The sequence below is a fragment of the Protopterus annectens genome, chromosome 8.part0, assembly GCF_019279795.1.
Source record: "Protopterus annectens isolate FY-2018-M chromosome 8.part0, PAN1.0, whole genome shotgun sequence".
Taxonomy (NCBI): Eukaryota; Metazoa; Chordata; order Ceratodontiformes; family Protopteridae; genus Protopterus; species Protopterus annectens.
In genome coordinates this window covers 859,018,378-859,042,223 of record NC_056741.1, presented here as the reverse complement: position 1 = coordinate 859,042,223, position 23,846 = coordinate 859,018,378, and positions in this window count along the sequence as shown.

Genomic DNA, 23,846 nt, shown 5'->3' with positions numbered 1-23,846 from the left:
TGAATGGGTGGGGTCAAGGGGAGGGGGTGTGGTCAACCAGAAAGGGGAGGAGCTATGCACAAAACCACAAAAAACTAACTTTAATTAAATACGCTGCCCTGGATGGCAAACCATCATTATGAAAGTCCAATCAAGACAAAAATAAGTGTAGAAGAATAAAAATATTTCAATGCATTGGCTGCATGACAGCTTACTTAATATCTAGATGGAAACAAAAGGTTGTGAGGCATGAAAAATAAATTACTTTTAAATATATTACTGGAATGCCAGTCAAAATCAAGTATAAGAAAAACCAGAAGCACTCAACTCAAACCACTTCTCCTTGCACTGCAGTCCTAATTATAATATATTCAGCTTTATTAAAGTACCAAGTAACATGCTGAAAGTAGAAATCTATGTGATGTCCCCACTTGTAAAAATGTTTCTTATCCAAAAAGACCTGCTGCCTGACAACTTGTTTCATGGGGAAAACATGATAAAAGTAAAAAATGAAAAGCAAACAAGAAACAAGCTCAAGATACATTGCTTAAAGGATTACTGTACAGGTTATGGACCACACATGATTGGCATTCTGTTTAGTTTACGGGTAAAGTCTGTAGAGATGACTGGAAGTCTCCAACAAGTGTAATGAGCTTTTAAAATAATGGAATCCTGTCCTTTAATACCCAAGGCTTATACATTATGTAGTCAAGTATTCTCTGCATAGCAACAACAGAAAGGCTTTCAATGTTGGCAATTCTTTAACAGTATGCTTATTAAAGCTTACTTGCATCTTACGATCTCAGACAAGCTTACCTTATGGTCATTAAAGCATTGCTACTTAAAAACACAGAGCAACAGGCACTTTGAGTAATAAGCATAAATCAACAGTACAAAATTATGACAGAAACCAGACCATTCTGCAAAATCAAGGACAGATGAAAAGCCACTGTAGTACTTATGCAGTGTGTCCTCCCCATCCAAGGTAGATACAACTACTCCTTGCCTTGCTTGGACACATCCAGAGTCACTACATGGGGAGTGGGGTGCAACAAGCATGTCACAATTTGAAATCTCTCTGGCTGACTGTGATGGCCCTGACACATTTGTCATACCTCTCAACCTCAAGAGCAAGAAATCTGGACAAAGCCATACACAGAAGTGGGACAAAGGCCCAACAATAAGGACAATTTTTAAATATTGCTCTAATAAACTTAGAAAGATAATAGAATAGGTCTTGCATTAGTATGAATTTTCTGAAGGGTATAAAATCTGAAACTCAAATGTCTGTCATTTTCTAACTTCAGTCTTTAGTGATGTCATTAATTTGCCAAAAACACAATTTTATGAAAATGGACAAAAACGTGATGCAAAAATATAAAATAGACACACAATACAGCTGCTACCTGTCAAAGAAGGGACACTTTAATATTAGTACTGCTGCCTTGAGCAGCTGACAAAATATAAAAGAATCTACATGCATTTCAAGTAATCTATAACTTTGATTATTACAGTTATTTCTTAATTGTAAACTCTCCATGTTTTCTTCCAAAATTGCTATTTTGCGGAGGGATTATAAGGGGGAAGAGCAACATTTTGAGCCAAAAATTGGGGACAGTTGAGAGGTTGGCTATGCCAAATTCTATAAAGCAATTTATTTGCATGTACCTCTCAACCTGTTAATGCAGTAAATCTGAACAAGGCCAAATATATCGGGGGCACATATAAACAGTACTAAAAATTGCTCTTGTATAAATTGAGACAGTTGATAGAACAGCTCTTACTTTAACATGCATTTTTCTGAAGGTTATGAAGTCTGAAACTTAGAGTGACTTCTGGCAAATCATTTAGGAATTAAAACTACAAATTTTATGAACAAACCAAAAATAAGAAGCAAAAATCTATTCATTCTTTGAAAATCTGGACAGTTGGGAGGTATAGTTCAGCTGGGCCTGTCTGAGTTTGCTGCCCTTCCCCCCCCCCCCGACAAAATAATGGTTGAATGGAGCCTCTGCAGCCATTCCAATGAACCATTATACTTGGCTATTTCACTCCATTTACCATAAACACTAATGTGCATACTGCTTTACTTCTATGATGAGTTGGACTTCATTTGAAAGTTTTATTTTGTAGTTTACAGCACAAACACTAAGTCATCTGTTAAACAAAGCAATGCAGTCTCACAATGAAAACTTAGCATTAAAACTTCTCTGCCCTTGAAACTCACATTCATTGAAACAGCATTGAAACCCACATTCAAAGAAAATACATTTTGCCAGTGGCAGATAAAGATTAATTTTGGGCTGTTTTGAATCATAGGCTCCTTGCATATGAAACATACATGTGCTCTTTGATACACCTTCCTCATTGTACTAAAATTATATTCCTTGTACAATACAGTACACTTGTTACAGGATGTTTTAAATTTGTTTTGAACATTTTTCCAGTAAGCAATGAAACAAACCATATGCACCCATAATGGCAAAACTGCCCAGTTGAGAACATTTATCATAAAAAGTCTACTCAGACTTCCACAGTCCACCATTATTAGTAAATATACACAATTCCACAGTCCACCATTATTAGTAAATATGCACAATTCCACAGTCCACCATTATCAGTAAATATGCACAATTCCACAGTCCACCATTATCAGTAAATATGCACAATTCTACAGTCCACCTTTATCAGTAAATATGCACAATTCTACAGTCCATTATCAGTAAATATGCACAATCTCTGAAGTCAGTCATCTAAATAATTCCACATTAAAGAAATCTGTAACTAATGAAGTGGTTGCTGCTAGCAATCACCTTTATATTTCATGGTTTCATCGAAATATAAAGTGTCTGTTGCCCTCAGGAATAAATTGTCTATATTACATTAAAAAATGATAAGCTAGTAATAATATTGCAAGAGGAAATGGATGGCAAACTGATAACAAACTCATAGTTAGTATCTTCACCAAGGAGAACATTCTCAGGCAGCATCTACCCCTAGTGGGAGTAGAACCCACAACCTTCTGCATCAAAAGCAAGTACACAGCCTGGTGCTATAGTATTAACTTGGCAAAGCACTAAACTTCTATTCCCCTGCAGCTCTCAGCTCCTTGTAAAATCTACTCAATACTCAACTGCATCTCAACTTCGCAGCTCAAGAAAACTGGAAAAAGCCAAAATGTATTGGGGGGGGGGGGTCAAAAGCCCAAAAACAGGGACACATTAAACATTGCTTGTATAATCTTGGAAAGTTGCTAGAATAAAATGTTGTGTTGCCACCATATATTTTACTGCCAAGGTCCCTGAGCAAAAAACAGTCAGAGTAACATACCACATCAGCTGCTTTGTAAAAGAGAGGAAGACTGAAACTTAAATGGCTATCATTTAGTGAATTCAGTTCTCACCATAGCTGTCAACCTCTTAGTACAAAACACCTGGACAAACCCAGTAATGAGGAAGCCCTCAAACATATTCAGTGAATTCAGTTCTTGCCATAGCTGTCAACCTTAGCACAAAAACCTGGACGAAGCCAATAATGGGGGAATACAGTCCCAAAAATAGGGACAAATTTAAAATATTCATCTTATAAACTTTGAAAATTGCTAAAAAAAAAAAAAGGCTGTGTATTCTGAAGAACATGAAGTTGGAAATTCAAATGCCGGTCAATTTTACTGCGGACAGAACAAAAACAATTTTCAGCAGAGACGCAGGGATTAAAACTGCAGACACATCTTTGTAAAATGGCAGGGCACCAGAGCAAATCCACACAAACACAGGCAGGAGATGCACACTCCACACAGAAGCCACCCCAACCAAGAATCAAACCAGAAAACCTATAGCTGTGAGGCAACAATACTACCACCACAACATCAATTATGCAAGGAATTAAACATTCAGAAACCTGAAGTCTGAAATTCAAATGCCTGTCAATTTTACTGCGGACAGAACAAAAACAATTTTCAGCAGAGACGCAGGGATTAAAACTGCAGACACATCTTTGTAAAATGGCAGGGCACCAGAGCAAATCCACACAAACACAGGCAGGAGATGCAGACTCCAAACATAAGCCACCCCAACCAAGAATCAAACCAGAAAACCTATAACTGTGAGGCAACAATACTACCACCGCACCATCAATTATGCAAGGAATTAAACATTCAGAAACCTGAAGTCTGAAATTCAAATGCCTGTCAATTTTACTGCGGACAGAACAAAACCAATTTTCAGCAGGGATTAAAACTGCAGACACGTCTTTGTAAAATGGCAGGGCACCAGAGCAAATCCACACAAACACATGGAGGAGATGCAGACTCCACACAGAAGCCACCCCAACCAAGAATCAAACCAGAAAACCTATAGCTGTGAGGCAACAATACTACCACTGCACCATCAAATATGCAAGGAGTTAAAAATTCAGAAACCCTTAAGTCTGAAATTCAAATGCCTGTCAATTTTATTTAACATTTTTTAATCAGGACAGTCTGACTTGGAACAAATAAACAATTTTCAGCAGAGGCCCAGGAAGAAATAATGCAGACATGTCTTTGTAACATGGGAGGACACAAAAGCAAACACACACAAACACAGGGAGAAGATACAGACCCCACAAAGAAGGAACCCCAGCCAAGAATCAAACCCAAGAACCTGCAGCTGGGAGGCAACAATGCTACTACTACACCATCAAATATCAAGCATTGCAACATTTACAAACCACAGATATTATGAGGAACAGATCAGATCGAATATGAGGCAAAATCTGAAATTTTTACAAATGGTGGTGGGTAGGGAACTCAAGTCTTTAACACCTGCATACAGGGTACAGGGTTCAAGCCTGAGGCATTCCCTACCACACCACCATAAGCACCTGGGGCATTTTCACACACACACACACACACACCCCCCCCAGTAAAAGCATAAGCACCATACACAACACACACAAATAAACATTGTAAATTAAAAAGCACAAACTCCAGTAAAGCATAAAGTCCCTGCTGCTGCTCTTGCAGTCTGGACGTGTCCCATAATCCTGGCGAGTCTGTGCACTGTAAAAGTGCCCAGATGTCTCCTTGTGTCCCCCTATGAGCATGAAGTCCGTGAAATTTGAAAATAATTTTTTTTTTATTTTTCATTTTTCTTTCTCATTTTCTTTCTCTTTTTTATTTTTGAGGGGGCTGCAGTCCGGCAGCCCTATGCCACGAGCCGCCCCTGATTGTCAGCCAAAATAGAATGCTGTTTATTACAGATTTATTTATACAAGAGTATAAGGCCTTACAGAGGCTGTAGATGAACTTATACCCGAGATAAAGAACAGAGCCAAAGGCTATTTTCAGACAAGAGACAGAATAACTTGTAGTATAAGAAATGATGAAATAAAGGGCAGTCTTTAAAAAAAAAACAAAAAAACAGATCTGACCTTACCAAAAGCTCTGGTAGTTTGCAGAGTATCTGAAAGTTAACTACTTATCTCATGGAAATAGCGTATGCAAGATAATATGTCAGTCAAATAGTAAGGCAAAAATGAAAAATAAAGACACAATGTGTCATTAAAGTAATGAATATGGAAAACACAGTCACTGTGAGCATGAGAAAAGGCATTGCCCACCTCCGAATCAAGCTTGCAGTGTTTGTGCTGCAGAAGGATATTTTGTAAGTTACACAACTGGAAAATCAAGTGCATGCAAAATCATTTGCATGTTGCTGAAGAGAAATATGAAAATTAGTGGTTTGCCATTAATGTAGCAGTGATTAATGTGAGCATTGCTGAATGGAGATATGAAAAGTTACCTGCATAACTGAATGTTTCAACAGCCTAACTTCTAATGGGCAGAAGGCTAAAAAGCATACTGCCACCCTTGGTGCATTGTTTCTTCCTTCTTGAAAATTAATACGAAATAAAGGAAATACTAGAAAGAAATCAACAGTGACAGAAACATTACTTTGACGGAAATTTATAATTTAAGACTACTGTACATCCAGGCCAGAGAACAGTAGAATCTGAAAGCCAGAGGAAAGTACACAGCCTAGGGCTGAGGTTTAGTGTATAAAAAATGAATGCTAGATTTTATGGAAGATGATAAGCTGTATAGAAGAAATTGCAGACATTTGTACAAGACAAATACAGACGTTTCAAAAGGAGTCTTGTAGAATGAAAATGGAGACTCTAAAAATGTGACAGTCAGGAAGTACAGACAGAAACATTCTTTAATTTGTTACTTGTTACATATTTGTTGTATGAAGTGCAGAAATTATTCAAAAGACAAGATCAGAAATCCAATGTAAATAGCTATGCTTAATTCTCCATTGTCTGCAGACAATCAAAAACACCAGACAAGTGTGTGGTATTTCCAAGAGTTAAAAATGAGTCCAGGAGCTGAAAGGTTTCAAAAATAAAAATGGATTTTACTATGGAAAAAAATTTATATTTTTTGATTTAAATATCCCTTGACATGCTTACCATAATATTAAGGTTAATTTGCAATAATTAATGTAATGAAATGCATATTACCTCATGGATATATGATGCATGCATTTAATTTCTAATTTAAAAGGGGGCTGGTGCTAGATAAGTTGTATATACCTTTAAATGCTAAACAGATAGTAGCATTCATTTGAGTGTCATATAGTACACAGATATTGTAGAGAAATCAGGCTGAATTTTGATCTCATGAAGGTTACATGACAGCTAGTGTCTCATTTGTTATTTATTAAGCCTTCTGACGCCCACAGTTCAAGCCGTCTGACAATATCTTTAAGTATGACATCATGTAAGCATGCTTTGCTGTAGCTCATTTTTGACTGGCATTTGATTAATAGCTCTACCCGCGGTGGTGGTGCTGCAGTAGAGTTGTCGCTTCACAGTAAGATGCTGTCCAGTTCGATTCCCAGCTAGAGCATCTTCTGTGTGGAGACATGTGTGAATGGACATACCTTCGTTGAAGGTTGTGCGTCAGGGCTGGTAACTTGGCATGTAAAAATCAACTACCAATCATTAGCAGACCGGAGTTCCGCTGTGGTGACCCCTAACCGGGAAAAGCTGAAAGACACAAACATTTGATTAATAGCTCTGCATACAGAATAAAATTAAAGTTTTGCTTGAGGGATGGTATAGTTTTGGAAAATATGATAAACAGTACTGGTCCAAGTATGTACCCTTGTGGAGCTTCTTTGCTGATTATATATAACTTCTTTTCTACTTTAACTTGGTAGATTCTGGTTGGCAAAATATCTGGTAAACAAATCTTGACCATTTTTTACTGTATCATTGGACAGCATGAGGGGGCAGCTAATGTACAATATCAACGACTCAAGTAAGATCTATAGAAAATATACCTATTAGTATTTTGTGGTCCATTATGGAGTAAAAATGTGTCCATTAGTGGTCAGTTCTTCAGTCCATTCTAAAAACCACATTGTGTTTTAGCTACTATTCTGCATTTGTTTAAGCATTGCAGTTGTGATAGTATTTTCTTAAGCAAATGTTGGATTATCAGCTTTAGTGGAAGCGAATATGTCTTTTCATGCACTGGAAAATAAATCTTGTCTTAAGGATATGTAAAAATTGAATGTTTCCGGGCTGCTACATTGCTAGCAGTGATTTTAATGTTTAAGTATGTATGCGCTCTGTTTTGGTTTGTATATGTTGTTTTGTGTGTGTGTGTGTGTGTGTGTGTGTGTGTGTGTGTGTGTGTGTGTGTGTGTGTGTGTGTGTGTGTGTGTGTGCGTGTGTGCGTGTGTGTGCGTGTGTGTATGTTATATATAGCCATGTTAGGTACAAAGAAATGCCTGAGTACCTGTACTTGATATCAGCCTGCCTTCAGGAACAGAAATTAGGGCTGACAGAAGTCATTTTTTGTTAATGTCCTGTACATGTGAGGATGATAGAAACACGGAAAACAAACAGGGATGAAGAGCACACAGTAGGATCGGGAGACATTGGAGGGACAGGGACAATCACAGGGTAGGTAAGTTGACAATCATGATCATGATCACGATCATCCATCATCATTATCAGCCCCCTTTTTCCCATTTTTCTACATGGGGTCATGGTGGCATGTCAGCTGTTGCCATCTCTCTCTTTTCTATGTCAGTCTCTTCATAGGTTCATAGGTTCATAGGTGTGTGCTAGGCTAATGGCTCTGGAGCCTTTAGAAGCCTAGCCCATAGAAGTGCCCTGGCATCCTGTCACCAGACATTAGTTCCCAGTGCCTCTATCAAGTAGAGCCACTGGAGTGATCCCTGGGGTAAACTTTCTATTAGCCATTCACTCCTCAAGATTTCTATTGAAGAGGACAGTAAGGTGCTCTGCTTGATGTTTATGGGAAGTACATTCCAGATCATGGGGAGTCCCTTGGTGATTAATCTGTCCCTCCAGCATGTTCTGTTGATTGTGGTAATGAGGTTGAGATCTCTGGAGCATGTGGTGCAGAGGGATTGGAATTTCTTTAGATGTAGCATTTCTAACAGAGGTTGGTCAGACATGACTTTGTAAGTCAAGCAGAAATCGCCTCTAAGTAGGTGATATGAGACAGGGAATAGCTGGAGTCTTTTGAGTCTGTCCATGTAGGACATGAGTTTAATGCCTAGGATCCTCTTTGTGAGGTACTTCTCTGGCCTAACCAGCTGTTGCAAATGTCTAGTGAGGTACATGCCAAATGGGGCATTATACTCAATGATTGGTCTAATGAGGGAAGAGTAGAGAGAAATGATGACATCTTTCTTCCTGGATGCAAAACCCTTGGTAATGAGATGTGCCACATTGAAGGAATTTCTGACCACAGTGGCAATGTGGTTGTCGAAGGAGAGGTTGCTGTCAACCCGCATCCCCAGATCTCATATAACATCTTCAGTGTTTAGTGGGCTTCGATCAATGTGGTAATTAGTGGGAACTGAGTTTTTACCAAAGGGGATGATGACGCATTTTTTGGCATTAAGCTTAAGGCCATGGTTTCAACACCAGTCATTGGTCTCAGTGAGACCTTTGTGTAGGATGTCTGCATCACTTGAGGAGTTAATAATGGCTCCCAGCTTGCAGTTATCTGAAAACTTGGTCAGCCATTCCCTTTGTGTTGGCCTGGACTTCTGAGAAGTAGATGTCAAATAGGAGAGGACCCAGGACTGATCCCTGTGGGATTCCACTCATGACTGGTTGGCAGTCTGACTTGGAGTCCACTACTTTCACACTGTGTGTTCTATCTGTGAGCGAATTTGCAACCCACCTAGTTATATTGGGGTTGATGCCTAGTTTGTTAAGTTTATAAATAATTCCTGAGTGAGGAATGATATCAAAGGCCTTGGCCAGATGAAAGTAGGTTGTATGCACTGCCTTACCTTCATCCACAGTCCTGGTGGCTGACTCAAAGAAGTCAACCAGGTTGAGTAGGCATGATCTTCCTTTCACAAAAACAAATTGCATGGGGTCTAGAGTTTGGAGATTTACTATATCTTTTTTAATCAGGTCCATGATGATGCACTCCATAGCTTTTCATATTAGACTAATCAGGCTTATGGGACAATAATTCCCAGGGTCTGTAGTCGCTCCTCCTTTATGGAGAGGGATGACTGTAGCAGCATGGCATTCTGTAGGGACAAAGCCTGATGTGAGGCTGTGCCTGAACAGGGCACACAGATGCAGTGCCAGTTTGCTTTGTAGTTCATGTAGAACACAGTCAGGGATATTACTGGGTCCCATGGAAGCTGTATTCTTGGCCTTGGACAATGCAGCTTTAACCTGTGCTGCAGTAATGCTGGGTGCCTGGCATTCTTCCGGTATTGTGATTGGTCCTTTACGGGGGAGATAGGGGTAAAGTTGGCACTGAATCTGTCGGCCAGTATGTTGGCAATATCTGTTGGCTCAGTATAGGAGGTACCATTGTGCATTAACTCAGAGCAAATCTGGATATTACTGTGGAGGTTCTTGATATAGCTATAGAAGGCTTTGTGATTGTTTTTAGTGTCTGCCGCAATTCTGCCTTCATAGCTGGCTTTAGAGGATTTGATGAGGGATCTCAACTTTTTGATGAGTCTTGGGACTTCACCTTTTCCTGCAACAGTTATTTCCTTCTGATATAGCATTTATTAATGGCAGGGGACCACCAGATTGGCTTCATTTTTTTTGGAGAAGATTGTCTTCCTTCTGTTGGGTATGTCTAGTTCCATGCATTTATGTGCATGTTCGTACAGTGCATTGGTGTATGATTCGGCAGTCATGCAGCTATTTTCCATTGGCATGGGTGCAGTGAAGTTAGCCACCTCTGTTTTAGGAGTCCAAAGTCAGCTTTGGAGAAGATTTTCAAGGTGGTTACCTTTGCAGGAGGTGTGGGTGAGATGTGGATTTCCATGATGATTAGTTTATGGTCAGATCCGACCAGGGAGGTACTGTCTATTGGTGTAGAGCAATGGTCACCCATGTTAGTAATAACCAGGTCAAAGATGGTGCTTCCTCTAGTGGGGGTCAGAATGAGCTGGTCCATGGCATTGGAATTGATGAATTCCAGGAAGTGTTAGGCCAGTGTATTGGTGCTTAAGTAGTTTTCACAGTTAATGGAAGGGTAGTTGAAGTCTCCTAATAAGAGAGTGTTGGGTTGGACCTTGATAGATTCCAGGGTGCTTAGGAATGTGGAGTGAAAGTCTAGGGACATGGTTGGGGACCAATAGCAGGCTATGACCTATATTGCCATCTTACCCAATGTTAGTTGTACCTGAAGTATCTCAGATGCGTTATGCTGGGCTAATTGTCTGGAGGTGGGCATATCTTTTATGAATATGGAGACGCCACTGCCTTTGGAGCTTTGGTCCATGTTTTGGGGCTGAAAGGTGTGGAATGAGTTATAGCCTGGTAGTGCAGGGGTGCTTTCTGCAGCTTTAAACCAGGTCTCTGTTACAGCACAAATGTCGATGTTCTCCATTTTGAGGAGTACTTTGAACAAGTGCATCTTGAGATTGCCTTCTTTGACTCTCATGACAGATATTCACTCACACAACACACCCACCTCTTTGATGGACACCCTTGTTTCCTCTTCCCTTCTTCTGGTCTGTCCTAAATCTTCTTCACTAGATTGTCTACTCTTTTTCTGCATATGTGCCTGAACCACCATAATCTGTTCTCTTTGACCTTTTCTGCAATTGGAGCTCTTTTGGCTTCTGCTCTTATATCCTTATTTCTTCATCTGCCCTACAGTGTCCATCCTACCACCCATCCCAGGTACTTCATCTCCATCACCTCTAGCTTCCTCCGCTGCTCTATTTTTACTGCCCAGGTTTCCACAATAGCATTTTCACACCAGTATTTTGTGCACTTTACTTTTCAGCTTCTTTGGCATTCATCTGTCATATACTACACCTGACACTCTAAGCAAGTAGGCTCCAGCCCTTATGATTCTAGCTTTGACCTCATCATTCAGACTTCCCTTCTCCTCAACCACCCCTCCCAGATATGTGAAGCTGTTAACCTATCCCACTGTTTTCCCTTCTATCTCAATTTTCAGCTTCTTCTGAACTCCACCATTTGCTGCAATTACAACTGCAATTACAACTATCATATCTGTACTCAGTTTCATCTCATGTGCTTCAGTTTTGCATTATATTCCCTACCCTTTGCTGAAGTTCTTGATCAGAGCCTGCCTGTAATACCCATCATCTGCATACAGCAACTTTGTTGATCTGACCCCTCTGACCTGTTTGCCAATGTAGTCCATCACTAGTATGAACATCAGTGGACTCAGAGGTGAACCTTGGCTCACAACCACTCTCAGTGGGAATCCCCCTTTAAGACCAAACACTGTTCATACTTGAGTCATTGGGTTCTTGTACACAGCTTGCGCTAATTCTACCAGTATTTCTGTGACTTTGAACCACCACAGGACTACCCAAATCAGATTTCTTGAGACCTTATGGTATGCTTTTTCCAAGTCTAGGAGTGCCCAGTCAGACTCTTTCCTCATCTCTAGCTTCCTCTCAGCTATTTGTCTGACTGCAAACTTGGATCAGTTGTGCTGTATCCTGGTCTGAATCTGAACTGCTTATCTTTCATTTTACTTTCTCCTACTCTGCATGTTAATTTATTAAACACCCTCTACAGAACTTTAATGCAATGTGACAGGAGTTTTGTACCTCTGTACTTCCAACTGTTGTGAATGTCCCCTTTGTTTTTGAACAGTGGCACCAATATGCTTATTCTCCGGTCATCTGGGATATGGCCTTCTCTCCACACTGCTATGAGTACCCTCAGGAGCCATTTCTCCCCTATCTCACCCAGCATCTTTATCATATCTGCTGTGACCTCATCTGAGCCTGCAGCTTTCCCTGACTCCATCTTCCTTAGTGCTGTTCTTACTTCTTCTAAGGTGGGCTCCTCTTCTTCTCTCATTGTAGGCTGTGTCTGGGGCAGTGCAGCTTCTGTTGGATTTTCTTCATTCCAAATATGCTGCTGAAATTACCCCATCCATTTGCCTTTCATGTCCTGCTGGCTGGTGAGCAGGTTGTTGCTGGCATCCCTTATGAAGGGTGTATGACTATCTTCTTTATCTTTCTGTCTCTGCTTTGTAGCCTGATGTAGTTTCTTTGTGCCATTTAGTGACTTACTTTCCAGAAGCTGATAGAATGCCTATGATGCATTGTTCTTTGCTATTGCAACTTCTTTCTTAGCTTCTTTGTTAGACAACCAGTATTCTTTCCTAGCCTAGTCCATCTTTTCTATGTCCCACTTTTTCCTGCACTCCTTCTTTCTTTTGATGACTTCCTGGGCTTCTGCATTCCACCATCAGGCTTTCCTTATGTACCTTATTTTCATACCTGGCTTGGCTGCATATCTGTTCTGCAGTCCTCACACATGCTATTTTGAGGCACTACCATTCTTCTTCAACTCCACCTATTTCCTCTTCTTCTTGAGGTGCTAGAACCCTAAGTAATTCCTTGAACTGTTGTGCTTTCTTTCCAGTCAACTTCCAGGTCTTCAGCCTGGTCTTTGTTGACCTTAGAGCCTTCTCTGACCACTGCTTGCAGTTGATTGTGGCAACTAATGGTTTATGCTGAGGGCTGACTGTTTCACTGGGGATGGCTTTGCAATCATGGATTCTACCCTAGTGCCTTTTCCTTACTGGGAGGAAGTCTACCTGAGTTGCATGTTGGCTACTCTTCTACGTGATATTGTCTCTCTTTCTGAACTGTATGTGGCTACTATCAAGCCATTTGCCAGAGAGAAGTCTAGAGTGGCCTCTCCTTCTTTATTCCTGTTGCTTATCCATATCCTGTCATGTCTGTCCTGATATTATTAACACCAATTCATATTGCCCTGCTTTATCTAGTACATCCTGCAACTACTGTCTGAATACACTCTTTTCCTCACTGTCACAACCTTGTTGTGGGGTATAGACTGAGATTATGAATACTGCTCTATCATTAGGCTGGAGTCTGATTACCATGAGTCTATCACTAATTCTGATGGCATTCCTTAATGTCTTTTTAAGCCTCTTTCTCACCAGAGTTCCCACACCATTTCTAGCCTGTCCTCCTCCTGAGCAGTAGTTGACAATATAGAGTATATGACAGTGGAACACAAGAAGAATAGAGCACACAGGACAGGGGATTTGATGGGGTATGAGTAGCTACCATGTTACCCCTCTCAGCCCAGAGCTCTCTGATTCTACAATCAAGAAACTAAGCGGTCTAGTGAAGTCCAACAATGCCAGTTACAAAGTCAAGATAGCCCCCCCCCAGGCTAAGGACAATCATAATGTATTTTTGGACTATGTTAGGAACCTTAAAGGTAATACATAGCAGTGTTCAGAACTGGTGGTAAATGGTACAACCTTTACTGACCAGGGAGACATAGCAAATCTACTGGCTGATATATTTAGCTCTAAATTCTCCCCCACTCTCACCCCCCACTACCTCTGTGATATTCAAAAACTATCAACAAGGACAGAGTCCTGGTGGCACTTGCTAAGGCCAAAACCTCTGCTATAAGTGGGCCATGGCAATATCCCAATTGCCTCCTAAATAGGCTAAAACATGACCTAGTATGACCACTTGAGGTATTCTTTAACTACAGCCTCAAACCAGTTATATATCAGACCACCTGATCATCCATCTTCATAAGGGTGACCATGAACTGACCCCAGGAACTACAGACCCACCAGTCCAGGATGTCCCATATACAAATCCATGGAACAAATTACATGGAAATGATCAAATGGATATTTGCAACTTCCATAAACTGGACCCATCCTAGTTTAGCTTTATTAGGGAAAAATCTTGCCAACTCAGCCAGGTATACTTCAAGACAGTCCCCAAGGCTATGGATGAGGGGAAAACAGTGCATACCATCTACCTTAACCTGGCTAAGGAGTTCGTTAAATACCCCACTCAGGTATTGTTGACAGACTCTCAGAACTAGGCATAAATCTCCTACATAACTTGCTGGATTTCTGGCTGGCTCACAGATAGGACCCAAGAAGTTAGGTTCAGTGACACCACCACCACCACTAGGAGAACAGACACCAGCTGGGTACCCCAGTGATCCTTGCTTGGTCAGCTCCTGTTTTACATCTATGTCTTTGATGCCAAGGCTAATGTAAAAGTTCTCTGGATCATCGAGTTGTCTGTAAATTGGAAGCTGTCATAGATTCTCCCCCATGATATTGGCATCCTACAAGAGATTTTAACACAACCAAATGGCTGGTGCCAAAGCCATGGATTAAAATTGAATACAAAGAAATGCATTATAGTGACCTTTGGGAAGTCAACCACACAAGTTAATTACTCCATAGATGAAACATGAAATTCCTTAAAAGTTAATCAAGTAGTTAGAGATCTGGGAACATATGAAGACAGTAATTTTGCCTTCAGTCAACATGGCCAACATGTACTAAGATAGTAAGAAAATCATTTCATGTCACCCAGCTCATAAACAGGGTATGGCATCCAGGCCCAAGTAAGTTATAGTATGCCATAGATATAGTCAACCTGCTGGCAGACAGGTTCAGTGAAAACTTCATTCCCCTGTTCCCCCATCAGTAAACCAGGACATCCCCAGCACCTGCCCCCCTCCCCTCATCACCAGGGAGCAGGTCCTTAATGCCCTCTCAAAGGGATCCGATAACATCCCTGGCTGTATCCTATATAAACTCAGGCATGAGCTCTCAGCTCCATTAGACATCCTATTCAACCAAAGTCTGAGCACCGGCTTCATCCCAGCTGAATGGAGGATAGCCACTGTCATCCCTCTCCGCAAAGTGGAGTATCCACTGACCCAGGCAGTTATAGGCCTATCAGCCTAACTAACCTGATCTGCAAGGCTATGGAACACATTATCATGAACCTTATAAACAATGACATTGGCAACCTCCAAATGCTTGACCCCACATAGCTTGGTTTTGTCAAAGGAAGATCAGGCCTGTTAAACTTCGTCAACTTCTTTGAAACAGTCACCAAAGCCATGGACGAGGAGAAGAAGGTGCACACCACCTACATTGACCTAGCCAAAAGCTTTGACACTATTCCCCACTCTGGCATAATAGATAAACTCTCCCAGCTAGGGATCAACCTGTATATTACCAGATGGGTAGCTAACTGGCTCACTGATAGTACCCACTCAGTCAAAGTAGGGGAAGCCACCTCTAGTGGTAGACCCGTAATGAGTGGTGTACCCCAAGGATCGGTCATGGTGCCTCTACTATTTGGGATATAATTTTCTGAGGTGCAAGCTAAAACCAGTGGTCTGTGGCTGACCAAGTTTGCAGATGACTGCAAGCTGGGTGGTGTCTTCAATTACCCTAGTTATGTGAACATCCTCCAAGAGGGCCTTACCCGTACTAATGACTGGTGCCAGAAGCATGGCCTCAAACTGAATGCCAAGAAATGCATCCTTATCTCCTTTGGGGAAAATATCCTCCCCACTAATTATCACATTAATAACAATGTACTAAGCATGCAATCAGTCGTGAGGGACTTGGACACCCAGGTTGATATCAAACTGACTTTTGACCACCACATTGCCTCTGTTGTACGGAAGGCTTTCTACATGGCCCACCTCATAAATAAGGGAATTTCATCCAGGAACAAGAAGGTCATAACATCCCTGTACTTCTCCCTTATCAGGCACATTATCGAGTACAATGCCCTCTTCAGGATTTACCTTGCCAAACACATGCAGCAGTTGGAGAGACTACAGAGGTTCCTGACCAGGAAAATCCAGGGTCTCAAACACCTATCCTATACAGATAGGCTAAAAGCCCTGTCCCTCTACTCAGTGTCACACAGACTGCTTAGAGGTGACCTGTGTCTGGCATACAAGGTAATTTCAGACCCAGCCTTTATGGAGTTGTTGCATATATGTAAGACAAACTCCACTCACGCAACCCACATGCAAGGCCTTAACCCAGTCTGTGACATTAATAAAACTTGTTGGCGGGATAGATTAGTGTCCCATCTGTCGAATAGACTCCCTCTCCATTTCAAGCAGAGTACATCTCCAGCCCTCTTTAAGAGGAACCTGGATGACTGGATGGGAAACAGAAAATACACCCCTGGGATCCCATCTGTGTCTCTGCTGGACAGGGGAAACAGGCGTTGACTTTGAGGGAACATGGGCAAAATTCTTGCCTAGGCTATAAAGGCCTCCAGGCCAATAGCCTAGTATCATACTATGAACCTATGAACATAACATTCTACTTAGCCTTTATTGGACCAATCATGGAGTACACTGCCTCCTTTGGCATGTACCTAACCAAGCACTTTCAACAGTTGGAATGCCTTCAAAGGTTCATCACAGGGGAATCCAGGGTATGAATAAACTGTCCTATACAAATTGCTTTAAAGCCTTATCTCTGTACTCAATCTCATACAGGCTATGGAGAGGCCAATTCTACGTCATGATACTAGGGAAACTCAAGAGTTACAATAGACAGTGTATCTATTAGGCCTCGCAGACTATGGGAAAAGTTCACCCTTTTTCACTGTGGAGAAAATATGTCGAATGATGTTAAAAGTTTGCCAACTCTGTATCTTCCTGGCCTCTTTCCTATATATAAGTCACAAGTGCCTAATATGGCAAGTATAACACCTCTTCACTCATAACAGTATAGTAAGCCAAAAATCCTGTGTACTGTGCATTCAGTTGCACTCTTTTGGTGTCTTATTTGTTGCCTTAAGACAGGTAGCCAATGTAAAGGGTAAAATTAATCCCACTTATCAAGAATCAATATGTATTGTACTGTTCAAGAGACATTAATTTAAAATACAACATGCCATGTGTGCTAACAAGTGACAAGGATTTTTGTCAGGGTATACATGTTTTAATTCCTTAAGCAGAATTTCAAAATGATTATAAATCACCATGCCAGCTGTGTTGAAGTGTGTGTGACTTCATGTCATAAGTTTTAATGTGCATTCTGCAGATAATGAAGTGAAATTTGTTTGTCGTTATACACCTGAGATGCAGATTGGAGTGAGACAGAACATTTATTGTTAATTTTACATATGTAGGGGGCCTTGCGTTTTGCAAAGGTTGTTTCAGACTTTGTGGCATAAATGTATATAAATTCAAAAACAAGGTCCAGTTATTCTTAGTAATTTTAATACATAATGCAGTTTGCCTGAATCCATTTTCTTCTATTGTGCGAAGAAGTACATTAAGGCAAATGGGGCCAATATGTCCTTAGTGGCATTTTGAGTCAGGTTGTCTAGCCTGCAACCTTGGCGTCATAAACTACTATAGAAAACAATAGCCTGTGCTTCATACATCTCAGCTTCTTAGCACAAATAATCTGGACAAAGCCAAAATAATGGGTAGATAAAGCCCCCAAAACAGGGACACATTTTAAATGTTGCTCTTATAAACTTAGAAAAGTTGCTAGAATAAAAGGTCTTGTGTTACCATGCATTTTCTGAAGGATATAAAGTCTGAAACTCAAACACCTGCCATTGTTTAGTGAATTCAGTCCTCACTGACTTACCACAAAAATCCAGAAAACCAAAAATGTTATGAGCAGCAGACCAAAAATATGCGGTGCTTCCTTAAATTATTCTTAAATATGACACTGATAACATATGCTCCCTAAAGATAAACCTGGCTGCAAAGCTATGGTGTTATACAGGAATCAAAATAGTTAGAAGTATTCAGAAACAGTAGATAGGTGTTAGAAATAGAAAAACAGTCAGAAGGTTAATGCAAACAGAATAAGATGTGTCACAGATGTGCAATTAAAAATGAAATGACACCTAGTTGACATGAGAAGTAACAGAGCCTGGAACACAACAGATTAAACATACTGTAATTATTTATTTGCATACCAGACAATAAAATGTTAATTAATTTCATTAATAACAAATAAAAACATCATCCAGCTGAAGTTCGAATGGAGACCAATAAATCTGGCAATAAATAAAAACATTTTATTTTATTAAGCACTTTCACCAATAAATAAAAAACTCCCTTTGAACTTCAGTTGGTTGATATTTTTGTTTATTACTATTTTTCTTCACATCTGCCTATGGTACTTGCTTAATTTCATTTTTTTATTAATCTCATTAATAATAAATATAGGTTCTTTTGATCTTGCAGCTTACTAGAAGACTTTTCCTACCATAATTATGCTAAGACAACAGCTGCAACTAAGCCCATAACCCATAAGCATTGTACCAATATTACAGTTAGTAAACTGTACAACTTACAAAACAGTGCAGCACAGATGTTCTAAGGGAGCATTCTGTTTGTAATAAGATACTGTTTACTCATTCTGTGACTCATACCATACCAAAGAGTAAGCACATTGTAGAAGAATGATTTTCTTTGTACACCATGTGTTTATTACATAGGCAATGGTGCCATTCCTATGCATCAGCCATCAGTAGTGCACATGGGATTTTATTTTCTATGCAGTTTGAATAATGACTGCTACCAATATGTATTAATTCTTCGTGACAGCATGACCTGAATGGAGTGGCAAGAAGGTGCAAAGAATTTCTTGTAATGGAATTAAAAAAAAAAAAATCCGTAACTAGTAATATTCTGAAATAGGACTGGTATTCTCTGAAGTCTGATTACCTGAATAGTGCCTCTGTAAGTACCTCCATTGACCTGCCAGTCTTCCCTGTAGTCTAAAAAGAAGTGATGGGCCTCTTTTTTTTGGGGGGGGGCATGTCTGTGTGTGTGTGCATGTGGGGGAATAGTTACTGTAGCTGGAAGGGTATTGGTTATGGTTCAAAGCAGATTGGGGTTCACAAGAGCTGCCTTCTTAAAGGAGGCATCTGGGCACAATTTAACAAAACTTTCCAAAATAATGAAATAAATCTGCAGTTTGACTTTAGCATTTGGAATGGGTCACAACAGCTTTATTGATTTATTAAACCACAAAAGTAAAATGTCATATACTTAATACATCTGTAATTTTGATTTATGAAATTTGGGTTTGAATTTCATCATTGTGACTTGGGTACGTAATGCAAAAAAATGTGATATTCTGCTGCTCAAAAATTGTTTATTTCAACTTTTTGTTATATACTTTCAACATAACTATCACAGGCTAAATTGAAAGATCAGTTTATTGTCGCTCTTCATGCCACATTCTGAACTCATTCATAAACAATATGGCCCCAGGATTACCTTATCTCCTTTTACTGGCTCCTTGCTTATGGGCTGCAGTACAATATCAACAGCCATTGCGGTCTTGTGAAAAATATCAAGTGAGCATATCTGACTCAGATGAAACTCTTGTTATCAAATTATTTCCATCATGGCCCCTGGTAGACTTACCAGTGTAGCATTTTGACACATTAAGTAGCACTTGATAATTTTTTCGGGAGACATTTTATCCAAATTCCTCTCAGCAGCCACAAAGATTTTTGTGCTGAATATTTTGGTACCTTCAGAAGGAAGGAAGCTAGCTGAGAATAATTACCAAGTATCCACTGTGTAACTTAATGAGAAATTACATGAGTGGTCTAGAAATACTGTTAGGACAGCTAGGTCTCTCTGTTGGTCTGGCTATCAACAAGGGCCAATGAAGTATCAGTTTACATAGGGGCTGGAGTTGAGAAGTTGGATCCCGCTTCCCTTTCTTGCATAGAGAATTGGGGCAGTGTTACTGTTGGGGTAATACTTAGCAGGTGCTAGCTGCAAACAGAGAGACACATTCTACTCATGAGTACAAATGGCCTCGTGGAGTTCTAGATCATATGTACAGATGCCATGCCTGCTCATGTCATGGGAAGTTATGATAATAAGTGCAGTGCTAGTTCATGCCTGCTAGACTGTCTGCCATCACTCCTTATACCTGTTTCATCCATCTCACACTTCTGGGCCAAGATTCTGGATAATTATTCATATAAAAAGAGGACTCACCTGATCACATCAGAAACATCTGGCATGAACTGGGACTGGAATAAATGGGGGAGAGTATTATCTATTGGAGGCTGTGACAATTAGAGGTTAATGGAGCTAAATAAAAAAAAGTCAAGCATACTGATACTAAATTGGAAGGAGAAAGTTTATTTTGTCCTATTATAGGATAAAATATTGCATCATAATGTGAGAAACCTACAACGTACAGGAAACATTCATTTAGCAGCTGTATTTCAGTTGTATTAATTGGATTTTGTTGCATACCCACTTTCTTTCCCCTTGCCTTTCAGGTGAACAACAAGGTATTTTCTGCTACACAAAATGAATTTTCAGAAAGAGTTGGTTGAAAATGCTAACATGCTGTTATTAATTATTCCCTTCTTGCACCACATATCTTTCATAGGTTCATAGGTTCATAGGTTCATACTAGGCTATCTGCCCTAGGGCATTTATAAGCCTAGCCCAGAGTTTTGTGACTTTCGCCACCCCTTTAGTTTGAAGGATACTGTGCCCATTATTTTGCTGTGCCTCTGTCAAGCAGTGACACTGAGGTTATCCCTGGGGTATACCTGCGATCTCCCATCCATTGGTCAAGATTTCTCTTGAACAAGGCCAGCGAGGTGCTCTGCCTCACATGAACCGGGATTTTGTTCCACAGCATAGGGAGTCTCTGGGTGATGAATCTGTCCCTCCAGCACGTCCTATTAATAGCCATGTTGAGGTTTAAGTCTCCTGCCCTTGTGGCTCTGATGGATTTAGATTTTTTGAGGTGAAGCATGTTCATTAAATCCGGGTTGGACATGGCCTTGTATGTCAGGCACAGGTCACCTCTGAGCAGATGGTAAACGACTGAATAGAGCTGGAGTTCCTTCAGTCGGGCAGCATAAGACATATTTTTGAGACCCTTTATCCTTTTGGTGAGGAACTTTTGGGGCCTTTCCAATTGCTGCAGGTGTCGGGTCAGATACATTCTGAATGGGGCATTGTACTCAATCATTGGTCTGATGAGTGATGAGTACAGGGGAACGATGACCTCCCTTGATCTAGATGTGAAACCCTTCATGATCAGGTGGGCAATGTAGAAGGTCTTTCTAACTACTTTGGCAACGTGAGTGTCAAACGAAAGGTTACTGTCAACCTGGGTCCCCAGATCCCTGATAACCTCTTCTGTGCTTAGTGGATTGCCACCTATATGGTAACTAGGGGTAACCTTGTTTTTCCCGAAGGGAATGACTATGCATTTTTTGGCGTTTAACTTTAGGCCATGGCTCTGGCACCAGTTATCCGTTTCTATGAAACCCTTCTGAAGGATGTCTGTGTCAGATGGGTTTTCAACTATGGTGCCCAGTTTGCAGTCATCTGCAAACTTTGTCAGCCATAATCCTCCTGTGTTTGCCTGTACCTCTGAAAAGTAGATGCCGAACAAGAGTGGGCCCAGGACTGAGCCCTGTGGGACACCACTTGTGACAGGCTTGGAGTCTGACATGGCGCCAGCAACTCTGACCCTGTGGGTTCTGTCACTTAGCCAGTTTGCAACCCATCTTGTGATGTATGGGTTTACGTTTAGGCTGGTGAGTTTTTCAATGACACCCGAGTGGGGTATTGTGTCGAAAGCCTTTGCCAGGTCAAGGTAGGCTGTGTGGACTGCCTTGCCCTCGTCAATGGCCTTGTTGACTGTTTTGAAAAAGTCAACCAAGTTTAAAAGGCATGATCTGCCCTTGACAAAGCCAAACTGGGTTGGATCCAGAGTCTGCAAGTCCGCTATGTCTTTATTTATGAGTTCTATTATGATCCTCTCCATAGCTTTGCAGACCAGGCTTGTCAAGCTGATGGGACGGTAGTTTCCGGGGTCGGTGGAGGCACCTCCTTTGTGAAGTGGGACCACCGTTGCCATATGCCACTCCTTGGGTATGTATTTCATTATTGTTTCATTAGTCTTTAAACTTTTCAGTATTTATTTATTCATGTATTTATATGTTGAAAAAGGCATCAAATGCTATAAACCTAGTTGCTTTTTTTTGGTCACATTGATAATACAAGCCTCCTCATGATATCTCATTGCATGTAGTTGGTAGAATGTATAGGCTGAGGCAGAGAAGAGCTGCTGCCTTGTAAACAGCAGATCATTTGAAAACAGTCACTTAAAAATATTAGTCACCTGTTATAAGTGATGTATCTTTCTACAGAATGCATTGTTTTGATCCGTTTTGCTATGGATTGTCCTTTACTTATTTTTTACAAAAGCTGTTTGGAAGTGAGAATCTAACTAACTTGTTATAGGTTCACATTACTGTCCTGGCACTTGAAGAGCCTCCCTGCGTCTGTCTGGTGAAATATTACATCCAAGATGTGAATAGTCACTGTCATATGAGGAGCGACTGATTCAATAGCTGCTTAAACAAATCTGTGCTGCTATTAGTGAGTTATTTCTCTATAGACAGCTTATTCATGGTTCATTTTACTAGGTTTACCATTGCATTTTTTTTGCCAAAGATCTCAGTGGATATGGACCTAACCCCCTCATCTTGGGTTCACATTTGGGGCTCAATACTATCAGGGTATTTCCTTCCATTTAATTGGTGGAAAGGCTAGGTTCAGGCAACCAGCAGCTACTACAAACAGTGGCAACTTGTGTGAACTGACATATATATCTATCTGTATATCTTTATCTATCTATATAGAGATAGATATGTATGTATGTACACATGTGTGCGTGTATGTGCAGATACAAGTTTGTATATTTGCACATGTTCATGCATGAAATAAGCTTTGACTTATCTCCACTGTTGAGTATTACTTTGTACTTTTATGTAAGACAATAAAGTCTAACTTTTTTGTTATCTATTTTAAACTTGGATAAAATTGAACTGGAAATTTTTACATATTAGTCTTCATATTTCCGTGGTTGTCATGATGACTAGCAATGAAATGCTGAACTTCAATGTAATGATTTCTTTATTTTACTTACAAGTGCACTTTCCCTGTGAGATATTCACATTATTTCTATGTATAAATTTATAAAGAAGCACTGCATTATTATGTTATCAATTCTATCCTTATTTACTTTCACTTTCATACAGAGGATTAGCAAGGAAGGTTGGATTCATGGGCAGCACACTCATTTTCTACACCCCCCCGTATATAAATGATCATGATTAACATGCAAACTTTCATACTATTTTTTTAAAGGCAGCCTGAAGTTATAATGCAGCAACATAATAAGGCATTGCTATCCGGTTTGATAACATCTAAGTTATCAAATAATTGCAATTGCCTAATGACACCTGTAAACATTGAGGTATGCTGTGTGCACAGATTTGCCCTTGTCAATGGCCTTGGTCACATTTTTAAAGAAATCCACTAGATTTAACAAGCAGGATCTGCCCTTCACAAAGCTGAATTGGGTAGGATCCAGGGTTTGGAGGTCACCTATGTCTTTATTTATGAGGTCCATGTTCCATGGCCTTATAGATGAGGCTGGTCAGGCTTATGGGTCTGTAATTCCCTGGGTCTGTTGCTAGGCCACCTTA